Source organism: Heterodontus francisci, chromosome 8 (genome assembly GCF_036365525.1).
Source record: "Heterodontus francisci isolate sHetFra1 chromosome 8, sHetFra1.hap1, whole genome shotgun sequence".
NCBI classification, from domain to species: Eukaryota; Metazoa; Chordata; class Chondrichthyes; order Heterodontiformes; family Heterodontidae; genus Heterodontus; species Heterodontus francisci.
The window spans coordinates 7680411-7699426 of record NC_090378.1 but is presented as its reverse complement, the minus strand read 5'-3'; positions in this window follow the sequence as shown (position 1 = coordinate 7699426).

Genomic DNA, 19016 nt, shown 5'->3' with positions numbered 1-19016 from the left:
TGTAAATCCATGCTCATTGGTATAACTATATATAAACCAGATGTTCCGACTGTTTCGACTGCTGTGATAGACCCTGCAGCGCTTACACTGAAAATTATCGACTTGGCTGACTTTCAGATTGTCAGTCAAAGGGACTTCATTCCAGGTCTTTGGTGTGAAATTACAAATAGATTGCTTCTTTTTGTTTAACGGACTGTGTTTGAACATGACTTTGTAACATTTTCCTGCACCCCCCTCCCCCGCTGTGCCTCCCACCGCTCCACCCACCAACTGTCATTACCTTCATAACATTCGACAATTAGAAATGCGAAATCTTTTAGTGTTGACTTGCTGTACGCTAAGGCTGGGCAAAGTCACAAATCAATCTTAAACTAAATCAAAAGCAAAAATACTGCAGATGCTGGAAATCTGACATTAAAACAGAAAGTGCTGGAAATGCTCAGCAGGTCTGGCAGTATCTGTGAAAGCGAGATAATGGGCTGAATTGTGTCATTGCAGCAGGGCTCCTGACGATGGGCTGGAACGCAGCAGTAATCCTGCCTCAGCCGTTTGAGGGATATCCGGTGGCATTTTACCTATCAGGCAACTAATAAGTTGCCATTGGGGCTCCCGTCCCTTTAAAGGATGGGTGCCCGCCCCCAGAAGCTGCCAGCCATTCGGAGAACTGGCCACTGCTGGGAGTGCGCCAAGAAGAGAGGACACCATGAGAGCAGGTCACCCTCTCAACCAGATGTGGGGTCTCAGTGCGCCGGAGCCAGTCAGGCAGGCCCCGGCAAGGGGAGGGGTGAGTTGGTAAGGGTAGGGCAGGGGGGTTGCCACGTGGGCAGCCGTTGTCGGGGGGGGGGGGGGGTGGGCCCTCCATGAGCCACAGAGTGCCTGAAGAGGAGAGCCCCCGAGCCTGCAGGGAGACTGCTAGGGTCTGCTTGGTAAAATGCCAGCGGCGGCGGGAAGAGGCCCTTAATTGGCCACTTAAATGGCTCAATTGACCTCTGGGTAGGACGGCAGGACGGTTGTCCGCCACATTCCCCCTCATTGGTAAAGTGGCATGGCGGCACGAGGATGATCGGCACTTCACCCCCCGCACCCCCCTCACCTCACCTTCCCTCACCATTTTCTGCCCCCCCTCCCCGCATGCCCCAGCTTGTCCCTTGAGGGCTGGTAAAATCCAGTAATGTATCTAATTTTTGATTCAAGGCAGATTTAAACTTCTCCCCCATCAGCCTAGGGGCTATTCTTGAGGGTGCCAGCTGTGGCTCAGTTGATAGCACCCTTCCCTCTCGGTTATGAAGGGTCTGGTTTCAAAACCCACACAAATCAGCACTGACACTCTAATGGAGAACTGAGGGAGTGTTGCACTGTCAACAGTGCCACCTTTCATCATTGAATTTTTCCACTATCAACATCCTGGGGGTTACCATTGACCAGAAACTGAACTGGAGTAGCCATATAAAAACTGTGGCTACAAGAGCAGGTCAGAGGCGAGGAATCCTGAGGCGAGTAACTCACCTCCTGACTTCCCAAATCCTGTCCATCATCTACGAGTCACAAGTCAGGAGTGTGATGGAATACTCTCCACTTGCCTGGATGGGTGCAGCTCCAACAACACTCAAGAAGCTCGACACCATCCAGGACAAAGCAGCCCGCCTGATTGGCACCTCATCTACAAACATTCACTCCCTCCACCATCGGCGCACAGTGGCAGCAGTGTGTACCATCTACAAGATGCACTGCAGCAATGCACCAAGGATCCTTCGACAGCACCTTCCAGACCTGCAACCTCTACCATCTAGAAGGACAAGGGCAGCAGTTGCATGGGAACACCACCACCTGCAGGTTCCCCTCCAAGTCACACATCATCCTGACTTGGAACTATATTGCGTTCCTTCACTGTCGCTGGGTTAAAATCCTGGAACTTCCTTCCTCACAGCACTGTGGGTGTACCTACCTCACATGGACTGCATCAGTTCAAGAAGGCAGCTCACCACCACCTCTTCAAGGGTAATTAGGGATGGGCAATAAATGCTGGTCTAGCCAGTGATGCCCACATCCCATGAACAAAAAAAAAAATCTTTCAGATGAGACATTAAACCAAAGCACTGTCTGCTCTGTCAGGTGGATGTGAAAGTTCCTATTGCACTATTTCAAAGAAGAACAGGAGAGGTGTCCTGGGGTTAATATTTACCCCTCAACCAATATCACAAAAACAGATTAGCTAGATATTACCATATTGCTGTTTGTGGGAGCTTGCTGTGCACAAATTGGCTGCTGTTTCTCCTACATTACAATAGTGACTACACTTAAAAAACACTTAATTTTTGGTAAAGCGCTTTGGGACGTCTGGTAGTCGTGAAAGGTGCTATAGAAATGCAAGTCTTTCTTTCTCTTGCTGTTACTTGAGATAGTTTCTATGACATTCTGGCAATTATTATATACTGTACGTTTCAAAAACACAAATACACAGACTGCTGTCAGTGTTTGGAGTCTGAGTTATCTCTTTCGTATATAATTATTAAAAATGCTAGAATCTACAAAGAGAAAGATCCAGTGCCTGAATTCTCTGGAATATATCATTGTTTGTAATTAATCATCTTCACTTAAAGATGGGCCGGCCTCCCATCTACCACCCTACATAAATTGAGCTCATGCAAAACACGGCTACCAGTATCCTAACTCGCAGCATGTCCCATTCACCCATCACCCTTGAGCTCACAGACCTACATTGGCTCCCATGCATCAAAGCCTTGATTTAAAAATTCTCATCCTTGTCTTCAAATCTCTCCATGGCCTCTCCCCTCCCTATCTCTCGAACTTTCACCAGCCCGACAAGCCTTTAATATCTCTGCATTCCTTCAAATCTGGCATCTTGCACATCCTGATTTTAATTGTTCTATTATTGGCAGCCGTGCCTTCAGCTGCCGAGGCCTTAAGCTCTGGAATTCCCTCCCTAAACCTCTCTGCCTCTCTATTTCTTTCCTCCTTTGTCGGTCCTTAAAATTACTTCCTTGACCAAAAGCTTGGTTTTGTGTCCTAATATCTCCTTATTGCAGCCAAAGCAGAAACTCGGTGTCACACTTTCTTTGATAACACTCCTGTGAATCATCTTGGGATGTTTTACTATGTTAGAGAAGCTGTTGTTGTTGTTGTTGCCTCCCATTTACATGTTAGTTTTTTTTAAGTTAAATGTGTTGACTTTTGCATGCAGTGTAAATAATATAATTTACACAAGGAAGGGATGGTAGATAAAATTGTTAGTGCTGTACTCACAAAATTTATCACAACAAGTGGAAGGATTCTCTGCTGAGATCCACATTTCTAAAACAGAACATCTGTTTTGGACACCTCGAGAAAATGACATTGATATAAGGGCTGATTTTTGTCACTGTAGTGTTTGGTCAATGCACAGTTACCAATTGATATGAAGATGAGGAGGAATTGGACTGGATTTCCGTCACTGCCCACTGCGTTGTGCTGCCACAGGATTTCTGTGACTTCTCTAGGAAGGGGACCTAGAATTGTACTTACAACAAGCAGAGGACAAAGGCTGCCTCACTGACCTCAAGAGATGCCGTAACAGAGAAGATTTTATGTTTGTGATTATACAAATACATTTTTGCAGAAACTTAAAGTCCAGCTTCACCAACACAATTACAAGCATATTTTTGGGCACAATTTCCTGATTGCACCCAAAGCAGAAACTCTACCCCAAATACTTTTTTCAAATTAGAGCATAAGAACATAGGGCCCTTCGAACCTGATTCGCCGCGGTTCAAGAAGATCATGACTCATGATCTACCTCAACACCACCTTCCTGTGTGATCCCCTTTTCCCTCAATTCCCTTGGTACCCAAAAATCTATCGATATCTGTTGAATATACTCAACGACTGAGCATTCACAGCTCTCTGGGGTAAAGAATTCCCAAGATTCACAATCTTTAGGGGAAGAAATTTCTCCTCATCTGAATCCTAAATGGCCGATCCCGTATCCCGAGACTGTGACTTCCTAGTTCTAGGCCCTCCAGCCAGCGGAAATATCCTCTTAGCATCTAAAATAAAAGCAAAACACTGCAGATGCTGGAAATCTGAAGTGCTGGAAATACTCAGCAGGTCTGGCAGCTTCAGTGGAGAGAGAAACAGAGTTAACGTTTCAGGTTAATGAAAGGTCATGCAAGCCACTCAGTTGTCAAGGGTAATTAGGGATGGGCAACAAATGATGGCCTTCTCAGTTATGCCCACATCCCATGAAAGAATAAATAAAAGTTAACTTTCTTTGTACAAAGACACCCAGGTTCCTATGAATAGAGTCATAGTCATTAGAGTTATACAGCACAGAAATAGGCCCTTCGGCCCATCATATAAATATTTCCCAGTCTCTCGCCATTCAAAAATGATTCTGCTTTTCTATTTTTCCTACCGAAGTGGATAACTTTACACTTCACCACATTATGTTCCATCTGCCATGTTCTTGCCGACTTGCTCAACCTGTCTATATCCCTCTGCAGCCTCTTTGGGTCCTTCTTTCTCGGTTCTTGCATCTAAGTCATTGATATAGATTGTAAATCAATGGAGCCCAAGAACTAATCCTTGCCGCGAGTTACCGCCTGCCAACCCAAAAATGACCTGTTTATTCCTACTTTTTTTTGTCTGTCTGTTAACCAATCCTCAATCCATGTTAATATATTACCTCTAATCTCATGAGACCTAATTTTGTGTAAAAACTTCTGGTGAGGCAAATTATTGAATGCTTTTTGAAAATCCAAATACACTACGTTCACTGCTGCCCCCTTATCTACCCTGCTAGTTATAACCTCAAAAAACTCTTAACAGATTTGTCAAACATGATTTCCCTTTCATAAATCTGTATTGACTGTGCCTAGTCAGATTATGATTTTCTAAGTGTCCTATAACCACGTCCCTAATATTAGATTTCAATATTTTCCCTGCTACTGATGTTCGGTTAACTGGGCTGTAGTTCCCTGTTTTTCCTCTTCCTCCTTTCTTGATTGCGGGGTTACACCACCTTCTAATCCCTGGGGAACGTTCTAGAATCTAGGGAATTCTGGAAGATCAAAACTATCTCTGTAGCTACCTCCTTTAAAACCCTAGGATGGAGGCCATCAGGTCCAGGGGATTTGTCAACTTTTAGTCCCAGTAATTTCTCCAGATCTATTTCTTTACTTATACTAATTTCTTTAAGTTCCTCATTCTCGTTAGACCCTTGAATCCCCAATATTTCAGAATGTTTTCTGTGTCTTCCAACATGAAGACAGACACAAAGTATTTGTTTAGTTTCTCTGCCATTTCCTTATTCCCCAATATAACATCCCCATCTCTGCCTCTAATGGGTCTGTGTTTACTTTCGCGACTCTCTTCCTTTTAACATATTTTTACATACCTATAGAAACTTTTACAATCTGTTTTTATGTGTCTTCCTAGTTTATTCTCATATTCCGTTTTCTCTTTTCTCTATCAATTTCTTAGTCATTTGTTGCTGAATTCTAAAATCCTCCCAATCCTCAAGCTTTTACTACTTTATGCAATATTAGAAGCCTCTTCCTTTAATCTATTATTATCTTTAACTCTTGTTGTTAGACACGGTTGGATCACTTTTCCCATGGGAATGTATGCTTGTCACAAATTATGAATGAAGTCTTCAAATGTTTGTGACTTTTTGAGCCAGAATCTAGAACTGGAAGTTTTATGAGAAACATTCAACTTCAAAAAGTAGATTTTTACACAGAAGCTTGTCTTTCACACCAGCTAGACAGTCGTGGCTTTTTACGGTCTGGATGTGGGGTTGGGTGAGGTGGAGGGGGAGCTACGGAAGGGAACAAACCATTTCACCACTCAAGTGATAATACAAAAACAAAATACTTCAGCCACTGGAAATCTGAAACATAAACATAAAATACTGGAAATACTCAGTGGGTGAGGCAGCATCTCTGGAGAGAGAAACAGAGTTAACGGGCTGAATTTTATGTGCCTGCCGCCAATCTTCTGTGCCGCGGCTCATTTAATTAGCTGGGTGGGCCACACCCCCCAATCACATGGAGGGCGCAGGCCACACCCCCCCCCCCAATCACATGGAGGGGTGGGCCACACCCCCCCCAATCACATGGAGGGCGCGGGCCACACCCCCCCCAATCACATGGAGGGGTGGGCCACACCCCCCCAATCACATGGAGGGGTGGGCCACACCCCCCCCCAATCACTTGGAGGGGGCGGGCTGTCCGTCCCCGGTAATGGAGTCAGCGGCCTGTGCCGGGAAATTTAAATATTTAAAGGTGAAGTGAATAAAAATAAATAAATACATTTCTTTTTCCCCTCTCCCACACACCAATAACAATTAAATTAATTATTTGCCCTCCCCCCCACCTGCCAAAAACACATACCTTTACAATCCGACCTTCCCCCCACCAAACTGCACAAACTTTCAACTCCAACCCTTCACACCATCCCCTATTCCCATGACGCTAATTTAACTCTGTTTCCCCCGCCCGCCCCACACTGATAAACCTACCTCCTCCCCCCTCCCCACTAGTGTGGTGCCTCGTTTCCCCGGACGGGACTCCGAAAGCGCGGGAGTGCCTGCCACTGGACGGACGATCACAGCGGGACATCAGATGGCAACGTGATTATCATTAATTAATTCATTTTAATTTATTTAAATATTCACATTGGGGTCCCATCGCTGAGCGGTGGAGGTGGGGGGCTACCACGAAGCCTCGCCGCTGCCAGTAATATCGGGCTGGGCCCTCCTGGCGTCGGGGTGCGTGGCAGCACCTCTCCTGGCGCTGTCTTCAGGCACCCCCTCCCCCACCACCATGGAACCCGACGCCTGGGGTGGAACAAAATCCAGCCCAACGTTTCAGATCCATGACCTTTCATCAGATCTGACAAAAGTTAGAAATGTAATAGGTTTTGAGCAAGTGAAAGGGGGGAAGTGGGGGGGGGGGGGGGGTGGGTGCGAAAGAATAAAAGGAAAGGTCTGTGATATGGTGGAGGGCAGGAGAGATTAAATGACAAAAGGTTTCATGGTACAAAGCCAAAGCGGGTAGTAATGGGACAAATGAAGAAACAAAAGATGTGTCTGGATGAGATGCAAATGACAGGATAGTAGCTGTCCGACCACAAAGTAAAGGGATTAAGAAAGAAACAGGGGGAGGGGGTTAAAAAAAAGAACCAGCAAAAGAGAGTAAAAAAGAAAAAAATGGGGCACGAGGTTATAATCTAAAATTGTTGGACTCAATGTTGAGTCCAAAAGGCTGTAAAGTGCCCAGTGGGGAGATGAGATGCTGTTCCTCGAGCTTGCATTGAGCTTCATTGCAACACTAGAGCAGGCCAGGGACAGAAAGGTCAGAGTGGGAACAAGATGGAGAATTGAAATGACAAGCAACAAGGAGAATGTAATTGAGCCCTTGCAGGAAGTGGGATGTGAGGAAGTGTAGTCCAGGTAGCTGTGGGAGTCTGTGGGCATATAGTGATTATTGGTAGATAGCCTATCCCCAGAAATGGAGACAGGGAAGTCAAGGAAAGGAAGGGAAGAGTCGGAGATGGACCATGTGAAAGTCAGAGAAAGGTGGAAATTGGAAACAAAGTCTATGAAATATTCCATTTTAGGACGAGAGCAGGAAGTGGCACTGATGCAATCAGAGGAAGAGGAGGTGAGGGAGGGGACCTGAGTAAGACTAGAACAAGGAATGTTCCACACATCCCACAAAAAGGCAGGCATTGCCAGGACCCATGCAGGTAACCATAGCAACACCTTTTATTTGCAACTTTCCATACTATCTCTTCCAATATGTCTTCCTTTTTCCTCAACCAAGGATTTCCCTCCACCGTGGTTGACAGAGCCCTCTACTGTGTCCGATCTATTTCACGCACTTCTGCTCTCACCCTTTCCCCTCCCTGCCAGATCCATGATGGTGTGTTCCCCTTGTCCTCACCTTCCACGCCACTAGCCTCCATATTCAACGGATCATCCTCCGCCATTTCCACCACCATCAGTGTGATGCTACCACCAAACACAACTTCTACTCCCCTTTCAGCATTCCGAAGGGACCATTCCCTCTGCGACACCTTGGTCAACTCCTCAGTCACCCCCAACACCTCCCTCCTTTCCTACGGCACCTTTCCATGCAAGCGCAGGAGATGCAACACCTTCCCTTCTCAACGTGCAGGGCCCCAAACACTCCTTCCAAGTGGAACAGCTATATACTTGTACTTCTTTCAATTTAGTATACTGTATTCGCTGCTCACAATGTGGTCTCCTCTACATTGGGGAGACTAAGTGCAGACTGGGTGACCACTTTGCAGAACATCTCCGTTCAATCTGCAAGTGTGACCCTGTCACTTGTTATTTTAGTTCTCCACCTTGCTCCCACTGCTACCTTTCTGTACTTGGCCTGCTCCAGTGTTCCAGTGAAGCTCAATGCAAGCTTGAGGAACATCATTTGACTGGGCATTTACAGACTTCCAGACTCAACGTTGAGTTCAACAATTTTCAATCATGACCTCTTGGTCCATTTTGTTTCTTTTTTTCCGTCTTTTTTTTTGCTGGTTCATTTTTATTTATCTTCCAGGAGTGGAGCGGACCTGTGGGAAGAACGCCAAGAGCGGAGCCTATAAATCGAGCCCGAGGATTGAGGCCCAGTATCTTACCTTCTGGAAGCGGAGTGGAGAGGAGCTCTCCCAGCGAGCCGGAGTTTCGAAGAAAAAGAAAAAAAAGGCCAACAGTGACGTCAGAGGAGAGCTGCAAGGTGATTGGTTGGTGAGTCACTGCTGTTAGGGAATAGCTCTAAATAGCTGGGTAAGTAACTCAGGTAAGAAAAGTTTAAAGTTTAAAGTTTATTTCAAATAAAGTAAGTAGTGTTTTTTTTTAGGGAGTTCTGTAGTAACGAGGACCAGGGAAGACGGGCCCTAGAGTAACTGATATTATTGGACATTAAGATCTTCCAGAAGGTTTAATTTAATTTAAAGGGTTAAGTCATGGCTGGAGAGCTCAAAGCCGTGGTGTGCACCTCGTGCTCCATGTCAGAAGCCGGGAACAATTCCAGTGCCTGGGACCAGCATGTGTGCAGGAAGTGTCTCCAGCTGCAGCTCCTGGAAGCCCGGGACACTGTGGAGCATCCACGAGGCGGAGAGCATCGTGGATAGCACGTATAGAGAGGTGGTCACACCGCAGGCTCAGACCCCACAGGCAGGAAGGGAATGGGTGACCACCAGGCAGAGCAAGAGGACTAGGCAGGCAGTTCAGGAATCTCCTGTGGCTATTCCCCTGCAAAACAGATATACTGCTTTGGATACTGTTGGGGGGAATGGCCTCTCAGGGGAAAGCAGCAACGGCCCAATTCGTTGCACCACGGTTGGCTCTGCTGCACAAGGGAGGAATAAAAAGTGTTGGAAGGCAATAGTTATAGGGGATTCAATTGTAAGGGGAATAGATAGGCTTTTCTGTGGCTGCAAGCGAGACTCCAGGATGGTATGTTGCCTCCCTGGTGCTAGGGTCAAGGATGTCTCAGAGGACATTCTGAAGGGGGAGGGTGAACAGCCAGTGGTCGTGGTACACATTGGTACAAACGACATAGGTAAAAAAAAGGATGAGGTCCTAAAAGCAGAATATAGGGAGCTACTGCTTTGGATACTGTTGGGGGGAATGGCCTCTCAGGGGAAAGATGGGCTGAGAGATGGCAAATGGAGTTTAATGCGGAGAAGTGTGAGGTGATTCACTTTGGAAGGAGTAACAGCAATGCAGAGTACTGGGCTAATGGGAAGATTCTTGGTAGTGTAGATGAGCAGAGAGATCTTGGTGTCCAGGTACATAAATCCCTGAAAGTTGCTACCCAGGTTAATAGGGCTGTTAAGAAGGCATATGGTGTGTTAGCTTTTATTAGTAGGGGGATCGAGTTTCGGAGCCACGAGGTCATGATGCAGCTGTACAAAACTCTGGTGAGGCCGCACCTTGAGTATTGCGTGCAGTTCTGGTCACCGCATTATAGGAAGGATGTGGAAGCTTTGGAAAGGGTGCAGAGGAGATTTACTAGGATGTTGCCTGGTATGGAGGGAAGGTCTTACGAGGAAAGGCTGAGGGACTTGGGGTTGTTTTCGTTAGAGAGAAGGAGGAGGAGAGGTGACTTAATAGAGACATGCAAGATAATCAGAGGGTTAGATAGGGTGGATAGTGAGAGTCTTTTTCCTCGGATGATGATGGCAAACACGAGGGGACATAGCTTTAAGTTGAGGGGTGAAAGATATAGGACAGATGTCAGAGGTAGTTTCTTTACGCAGAGAGTAGTAGGGGCATGGAACGCCCTGCCTGCAACAGTAGTAGACTCGCCAACTTTAAGGGCATTTAAGTGGTCATTGGATAGACATATGGATGAAAATGGAATAGTGTAGGTTAGATGGTTTCACAGGTCGGCGCAACATCGAGGGCCGAAGGGCCTGTACTGCGCTGTAATGTTCTAATTCTAATTCTAATTCTACTAAGTAAGTTGAAAACTAGGACCTCAAAGGTAGTGATCTCAGGATTACTACCAGTGCCACGTGCAAGTCAGAGTAGAAATAGCAGGATATATCAGATGAATACAGGAATCTGTATGGGTAGAGCTGAGAAACACTAAGGGGCAACGTTAGTGGGGGTTGTATATAGACCCCCAAACTGTAGTGGTGATGTTGGGAATGGCATTAAATAGGAAATTAGAGATGCATGCGATAAAGGAACATCTGTAATGATGGGTGCCTTTAATCTGCATCTAGATTGGGCAAATCAAATTAGTCACAATACTGTAGAGGAGGAATTCTTGGAGTGTATACGGGATGGTTTTCTGGACCAATATGTTGAGGAACCAACTAGAGAACAGGCCATCCTAGACTGGGTATTGTGTAATGAGAGAGGAATAACTGACAATCTAGTTTTGCGAGACCCCTTGGGGACGAGCGACCATAATATGATAAAATTCTTCATCAAGATAGAGAGTGGCATGGTTGATTCTGAGACAAGGGTCTCAGTAAAGGAAACTATGAAAGTATGAGGCACGAGTTGGCCATGACGGATTGGGAAACGTTACTTCAAGGGATGACAGTGGATAGGCAATGGCAAACATTTAAAGAGCGCATGGATGAACTGCAACAATTGTTTATACCTACTGGCGCAAAAGTCAAATGGGAAAGGTAGCCAAACCATGGCTTACAAGGGAAATTAGAGATAGCATTATTTTCCAAGGAAGAGGCATATAAATCTGCCAGGAAAAACAACAGACCTGAGGATTGGGAGCAGTTTAGAATTCAGCAAAGGAAGACCAAGGGATTGATTAAGAAGGGGAAAATAGAGTACGGAGAACATAAAAACTGACTGTAAAAGTTTCTATAGGTATGTGAAGAGAAAAAGATTGGTGAAGACAAATGTAGGCCCCTTACAGTCAGAAACAGGGGAATTTATTATGGGGAATAAAGTAATGGCTGACCAACTAAATGCATACTTTGGTTCTGTCTTCACAAAGGAGGACACAAATATCACACCAGAAATGTTGGGGAACACAGGGCTTAGTGAGAGAGAGGAACTGAAGGAGTTCAGTATTAGTAGAGAAATGGTGTTGGGGAAATTGATGGGATTGAAGGCCGATAAATCCCCAGGGCCCGATGGTATGCATCCCAGAGTACTTAAGGAAATAGCCCTAAAAATAGTGGATGTATTGGTGGTCATCTTCCAAGATTCTATAGACTCTGGAACAGTTCCTACAGATTGGAAGGTAGCTAATGTAACCCCACTATTTAAAAAGGGAGGTGGAGAGAAAGCAGGGAATTATAGACCAGTCAGCCTGATGTCGGTAGTGGGGAAAATACTAGAGTCCATTATCAAAGATTTTATAGCAGAGCACTTGGAGAACAGTGGTAGAATCGGGCAGAGTCAGCATGGCTTTACAAAAGGGAAATCATGCTTGACAAATCTACTAGAATTCTTCGAGGATGTAACTAGTAGAGTGATGAGGGGGAGCAAGTGGATGTGGTTTATTTGGACTTTCAGAAGGCTTTCGACAAAGTCCCACATAAGAGATTAGCATGTAAAATTAAAGCACATGGGATTGGGGGTAGTGTATTGCGATGGATAGAAAATTGGTTGGCGGACAGGAAACAAAGAGTAGGGATAAATGGGTCTTTTTCCGAATGGCAGGCAGTGACTAGTGGTGTACCGCAGGGATTGGTGCTAGGACCCCAGCTATTCACAATGTACATTAATGATTTAGATGAGGGAACTATATGTAATGTCTCCAAATTTGCAGATGACACAAAATTGGTTGGGAGGGTGAGTTGTGAGGAGGATGCAGAGAGGCTTCAGGGTGATTTGGACAAGTTGAGTGAGTGGGTTAATGCATGGCAGATGCAGTATAATGTGGATAAATGTGAGGTTATCCACTTTGGTAGCAAAAACAGGAAGGCAGATTATTATCTGAATGGCTATAAACTGAGAGAGGGGAATATGCAATGAAACCTGGGTGTTCTCGTACACCAGTGGCTGAAGGTAAGCATGCAGGTGCAACAGGTGGTAAAAAAGGCAAATGGTATGTTGGCCATCATAGCGAGAGGATTCGAGTACAGGAGCAGGGATGTCTTGCTGCAATTATACAGGGCCTTGGTGAGGTTACACCTGGAATATTGTGTGCAGTTTTGGTCTCCTTATCTGAGGAAGGATGTTCTTGCTATAGAGGGAGTGGAGCCAAGGTTTACCAGACTGATTCCTGGGATGGCGGGACTGACGTATGAGGAGAGATTGGGTCGGTTAGGATTATATTCGCTGGAATTCAGAAGAGTGAGGGGGGACTCTCATGGAAATCTATAAAATTCTAACAGGACTTGACAGGGTAGATGCAGGAAGGATGTTCCTGATGGTGGGGGAGTCCAGAACCAGGGGTCATAGTCTAAGGATACAGGGTAAACCTTTCAGGACTGAGATGAGGAGAAATTACTTCACCCAGACAGTGGTGAGCCTGTGGAATTCGCTACCACAGAAAGCAGTTGAGGCCAAAACATTGAATGTTTTCAAAAAGGAATTAGATATAGCTCTTGGGTCTAAAGGGATCAAAGGGTACGGGGGGGAAAGCGGAACAGGCTACTGAGTTGGATGATCAGCCATGATCATAGTGAATGGCAGAGCAGTCTCGAAGAGCTAAATGGCCTACTCCTGCTCCTATTTTCTATGTTTCTATGTTTATTTCCTCCACCCCTTGTTTCTTCCTTAATCCCTATACATTGTGTTCGGACAGCTGGGTCCTATTATTTACACCTCATCCAGACAAATCTTTTGTTTCTTTCCTTGTCCCATTACCACTTGTTTTGGCTTTGTACCGTGAAATCGTTTGTCATTTAATCTCTCCTGCCTTCCACCCTATCACAGACCTTCCCTTTTGTTCTTCTTCCCCCCTGCCCTCTTTCACTTGCTCAAACCCTATTGTATTTCTAACCTTTGCCAGTTCTGATGAAAGGTCACACAGACCTGATTCATTCGCTCTGTTTTTTTCTCCACAGATGCTGCCTGACCTGCTGCGTATCTCCATCATTTTCTGTTTTTGTTGCACCACTCAAGTGACATTACCAGTGTCCCTGGGGATTGCTGCAGGATGACCCAACTTACCATTTCCAGTGAATAAGAGGAGGCTAACTGAGGGAAGAAAGAAAAGAGCATGAGAGAAAATTGTCAACTTTTAAGAATTGTAATAACTGTGATGATACAAAAAACTCTGAACTTGGACACCACTCAGATAAGAAGCTGCATAACCATGAGGATTAAAAGCTTGGTATCACCCAGCACCATGCAGAATCAGTTATTGGGTATTTCAGTGACTGTAGAATTACTGCTCATTCACGGTCCGAACTATATTTAGTGGAGATACTGAAATCTTAAAATAATTCCTTTTTGTGGAATTCATTCTTGCAGATTTGTCCTTTTGAGATTTGACTTCTGAAATGAATCTTACTTGAGTACGTTGTAAGATGATGTTCCCTTGATGCCTTGTGTGGAGCGTAAACACTGGCACAGATCTGTTGGTCAAATGCCCTGTTTCTATGCTATAAATTCTGTGTAATGCAATATCTGACCCTACAGTACAGGTGTAAACTATGTGATCATTCTTTACATGTTTGCATTCTCAGACTCTGCTCATACGTTCCTACAGAGCTAGAGCATTGACTAATCATTTTCAATTTAAAAACTAAATCTAGCTACAGGCTGGCATGGATTAACTAGGGAAAGAATACAAGAAGAGATGGCTGGACAGTACATTAGAGGAGATTTATGTGGATTAAGGATTGCAGGACAGAGGAGTCTCTGTGGATTATGCACTGAAGTTTGCTCATCTGTAAATGATTTGATTTTTTTTCTATTTTGAAAGATTACATCGTGCTAACAGCACAAAATGCCTTCTGTGAGGCTTTAAATAATTGTGAGCATTGGCAGCTGCAAGATAGATCAGCCAAAATAGTTGAGGTTACTTCAAGTTTCAATTCAAGGTTTTTATAAAACACAAACAGATTACAAAAGATAAATGTATTCAAGAAATAAAGTACTAATTGATTTAAGTATTTTTCATTTCCTTCTTAGGTTTCCAAGTTGGTCAATATTTATCATAGGTTAAAGGCCTGAAAGCTTTCAGAAGCATTTATTTTATTACAGGTTTACAAAGTTATGAGCGGCATGGACAGAGTGGAAAGTCAGAAGCTTTTTCCCCAGGGTGGAAGAGTCAGTTACTAGGGGACATAGGTTTAAGGTGCGAGGGGCAAAGTTTAGAGGGGATGTGCGAGGCAAGTTTTTTACACAGAGGGTGGTGAGTGCCTGGAACTTGCTGCCGGGGGAGGTGGTGGAAGCAGGTACGATAGCGACGTTTAAGAGACATCTTGACAAATACATGAATAGGAAGGGAATAGAGGGATACGGGCCCCGGAAGTGCAGAAGGTGTTAGTTTCGGCAGGCATCAAGATCGGCACAGGCTCGGAGGGCCGAATGGCCTGTTCCTGTGCTGTACTGTTCTTTGTTCTTTGTACAGTCAATCCTTACGAATAGAAACTTGGAAGGAGTAGTTTGCTTACGTAACAGTGATTACATTTCAAAGTAACTCATTGGCCAAGAACAACAATAATTTGCATTTATTTAGCACCTTTAATGTTGTAAAACATCCCAAGGTGTTTCACAGCCATGGTTACCAAACAAAATTTGACACCGAACTACATAGGGAGAGAGTAGGACAAGTGACCAAAAGCTTGATCAAAGGGATAGACATTGAGATGCATCTTAAAGGAGAAGAGAGAGAGGTAGAGAGGGGAAGAGATTTACAGATGGAATTCCAGAGTTCGGGGTCTAGGTAGATGAAGGCACAACCGCCAATAGTAAACGAGTGAAAAGTGGGACACACTAGAGTCCAGAATTCAAGGAGCATGGTTATCTGGGTGGGTTGTAGGGCTGGAGCAAGTTAGAGAGATAGGGAAGGCGAGGAATTTGAAAACAAGGATGAGAATTTTAAAGCCAGACTTGAAGCCAAGGCAGGTCATCAAGCACAGGAGTGATGGGTGAACGGGACTTGGTGCAAGTTAGGATATAGGCAGCAGAGTTTTGGATGAGCTCTAATGAAGCATACTGGGACATCCCATGGGTGTTAAAGGGGCTATATAAATGCAAGATTTTCATTCTTTCCGGTTATCATGTATCATTATGACTTCTTTTGCCACTGCTTTAATGCTACATCTAAGAAAGGCTACTTGATATAAAGAAAGAAAAAGTTGTATTGATATCGCAACCTCTAAATGGTGTGTAACTAGAGTCTAAACAGCTGTAACATAACGTCCATCCCTTTTTATTCCAGCACTCTTGAGACATAGGCCAACATTCCATCAGCCTTTTAAATTATCTTCTGCATCTTTCCACTAGTTCCAGGGATAAAACACTAATGCACGCTGTTTGTGGGAATTCTTGTCATAGTATTCAGCACACTTCCCTCTCTCAGAGCAGCAGCCGCACAAGGTAGAAGCCAGGTGGGTTAGTGTCCGAGGATGGGTGCTGAGGTCAGAGCTTATTTGCACTGGGCGGAGAATGGGAGGAATGCCAAGGTGTCACCGTGACAGACGCATAAACAATTTAACAAACCAGGAGAGTCCCAACACATGTCCATGATAGCCTGCACTTTCTCCACAAGAAGTGGAGAATTCCTGGAATTTCTGCCACAATCTTCTACAGTATAAGTAACAATTAGTTGGATATACTTCAGTTTATAGTACGACAAAACAGTGGCCTGTTTTTGAGTTATCAGGTTTAATTTGAAGCTGTCAGCATTTGTTAGTTTTCTAGGTTGACATTTATGGTATTTCTCTAAGCATCTAAAATGCTTACTTTGGGCAAGAAATAATGTTCATTTTTGTACCGTTTAGAAGTTACTGGATTATATTTGCAGCTAAACCTCCTGGAGCAGTCCCCCGGTTGTAAATTATTTCACGTACCAGCAGTCATAAAGAGAACATTCCAAATATGCAGAGAATGAAAGAACTGTTGTTTCTAAACCACTGTAAGACACGGTAAAAGGATCAGCTTGCTGATTATTAACAGCTATGTACACTCCAACAGACTAAACTCTGGCACATTTACACAATTATTGGGACCAGAAAGCATAGCCATTGAATTCAAATCAATTTCATCGCTTCAGCAAGCCCACAGCAGTAAGTGCAACAGGAGTGCATCCTCTGTCTTCCAGAGAAAGGAAGAGCTTGCATTTGCATAGCACTGCTTGTGACCGCAGGACATCCCAAAGCATTTTACAGCTAATGAAGTACTTTTTGCAGTGTAGTCACTGTTGTAATTTAGGAAACATGACAGCCAATTTGCACACAACAAAATCCCACAAGCAGCAATGTGATAATGGCCAGATAATCTGGCTTTTTAGTGTTGTTGCTTGAGGGATAAATATTTGTCAAGATACCAGGGAGAGCTCACCTACTCCTCTTTGAAAGAGTGAAGTGGGATCTCTGTTTAACATCGCATCAGAGAGATGACACCTCCAACAATGCAGCAGTCCCTCAGTACTGCACTGGGAATGTCTACTGAGACTTTGTACTTAAGTTCCTGCTTCAGTGGGACTTGAACCCACAATCTTCTAACTCAGAGACAAGAGTGATACCCATTGACTGAACCAAGGCTGACACTAGTGCATTTGAAATTTGGACCTTTTTCTTTCCCCTACTAGTTTTCTAAAAGTACCAAATGCGAATCAGAACACACAATATCATTCATTGTCCTCCCCTGATGCCCGACCAGGTCAAGGAACAATCTGGTGTCTTTCTAACCCCTAAAGACTAGAAGGTCCCAAATGTAACATTTTAGTCTGATCTCAGTTGGATTGATAGGCTTCAGCCCCTCAGCTAAGGAGGGAGAAGGGGCCAGACGCCATGAAGTGACTCTTGCTGGAGAGGTGACACATGCAGAAGACAGGTGAGGAAAGATCACACGTGAAGCCTCCAATAGTTGAGCAGCCTGCCAGGCCCCTCTAAGCTCACACAACAAGAGTAGCCACTTGTGGAGCCATACCCCAGTGCCTCCAGGACAGGACAGTAGAAAGAGGTAGAAAGGCAAGGAAATAATATCTTTCCAGTCTTTGAAGATAGCTAATTGTAATTCATATTTTACTTGTTCTAACATATTGCTCTTTTGTAAATTGGTTTCATGCATTCAAGCCTCTGGTTTCAATTTCCCAATTTAAGCGTTTTTACAGGACCAATTATTGTCACTAGATTCTGCTTGATTTGAGATCCAATGTCATTGTCTTGTAAATGCTCATCTAGAGCCAATTTTCTCATCCATACATATACGCTTGAAAATGATTGTGATTTTTGCATTTTGAATTCAGAGGAGCTGAACACACACACAACAGAAAGCAATGAGGAAAAGTTATAATGCACACACCAGGCTGGATTTTAATAGCCCAAGCTAAAAAAAATGGCGGCCTGCACGCCAAAGAGCCACCGCGATCTCCCACGTGGTGGCTCATTTAAATACCCGGGCGGACTGCCCCCCTCCCCCACTCCCCCACCCAATCACGTGGAGGGGGCGGGCTGTCCGTCCTCGGCCATGGCGTCAGCTGCCTGTGCACAGGCACTGGTGCCATTTTTAAAGGGCAGCCAGCCCTGATGGTCAATTTGAATTTTTAAACTAGTATCCCCCCAAAATTTATACAAAAGATTTCTGACATCCATTTCCTATCCCCCAATAATAATTACATTAACTATTTGCCCATCCCCCCCCCCACCCCCGCCCTGCCAGAACACTTACCCTTTAAATCTGACCTTGCCCCCCCTCGACTGCACAAAGTTTAAAGTTCACCCCTTCCCATCATCCCCTAGACCCATTATGTTTATTTGACTCCATTTACCCTCCCCCCCTCCCCCACCCCCCCCTGCACTGAAACTTTTCACTGCTCTCCTCACCACCAGTGTCACAACTGCTGTCCCTGGATGGGGAGTGCTGAAGATCGTGGCAGGCCCAGAAGATTTCATGTAAGTTTATTTAAACTTATTCAAGTCATTCATTTAAATATTTCGATTCAGTTCCCGTCATCCAGCGGCAGGGGTGCTGCCACGGAGCCTCGGCGCTGCCAGGAGGATTGTGCCGGGCCCTCTCGGTGTCGACCTCCATGGCGGGCTGCTGCTAGATCCATCTCCTGGCTCCCCCCTCTGCCACAGAGCAATCTGAATACAGATTTGGATCATGGGATCCAACACAATACACACAAATATGAACCTGATAAAATTATGTTCTGCAAGAATATTCTCTGTGTTCGAAAAAAGCTGCACCAGTATCGTCGGAAAATTATCATCAGGTGCAGAGGTGTCACAGGACTGGATGGGATTCATCTGAGGCTTTTTTTTATTCATTTGTGGGATGTGGGCATCGCTGACTAGGCCAGCATTTCTTGCCCATCCCTAATTGCCCTTGAACTGAGTGGCTTACAGAGCATTTAAAAGTTGCTGTGGCTCTGGAGTCACAA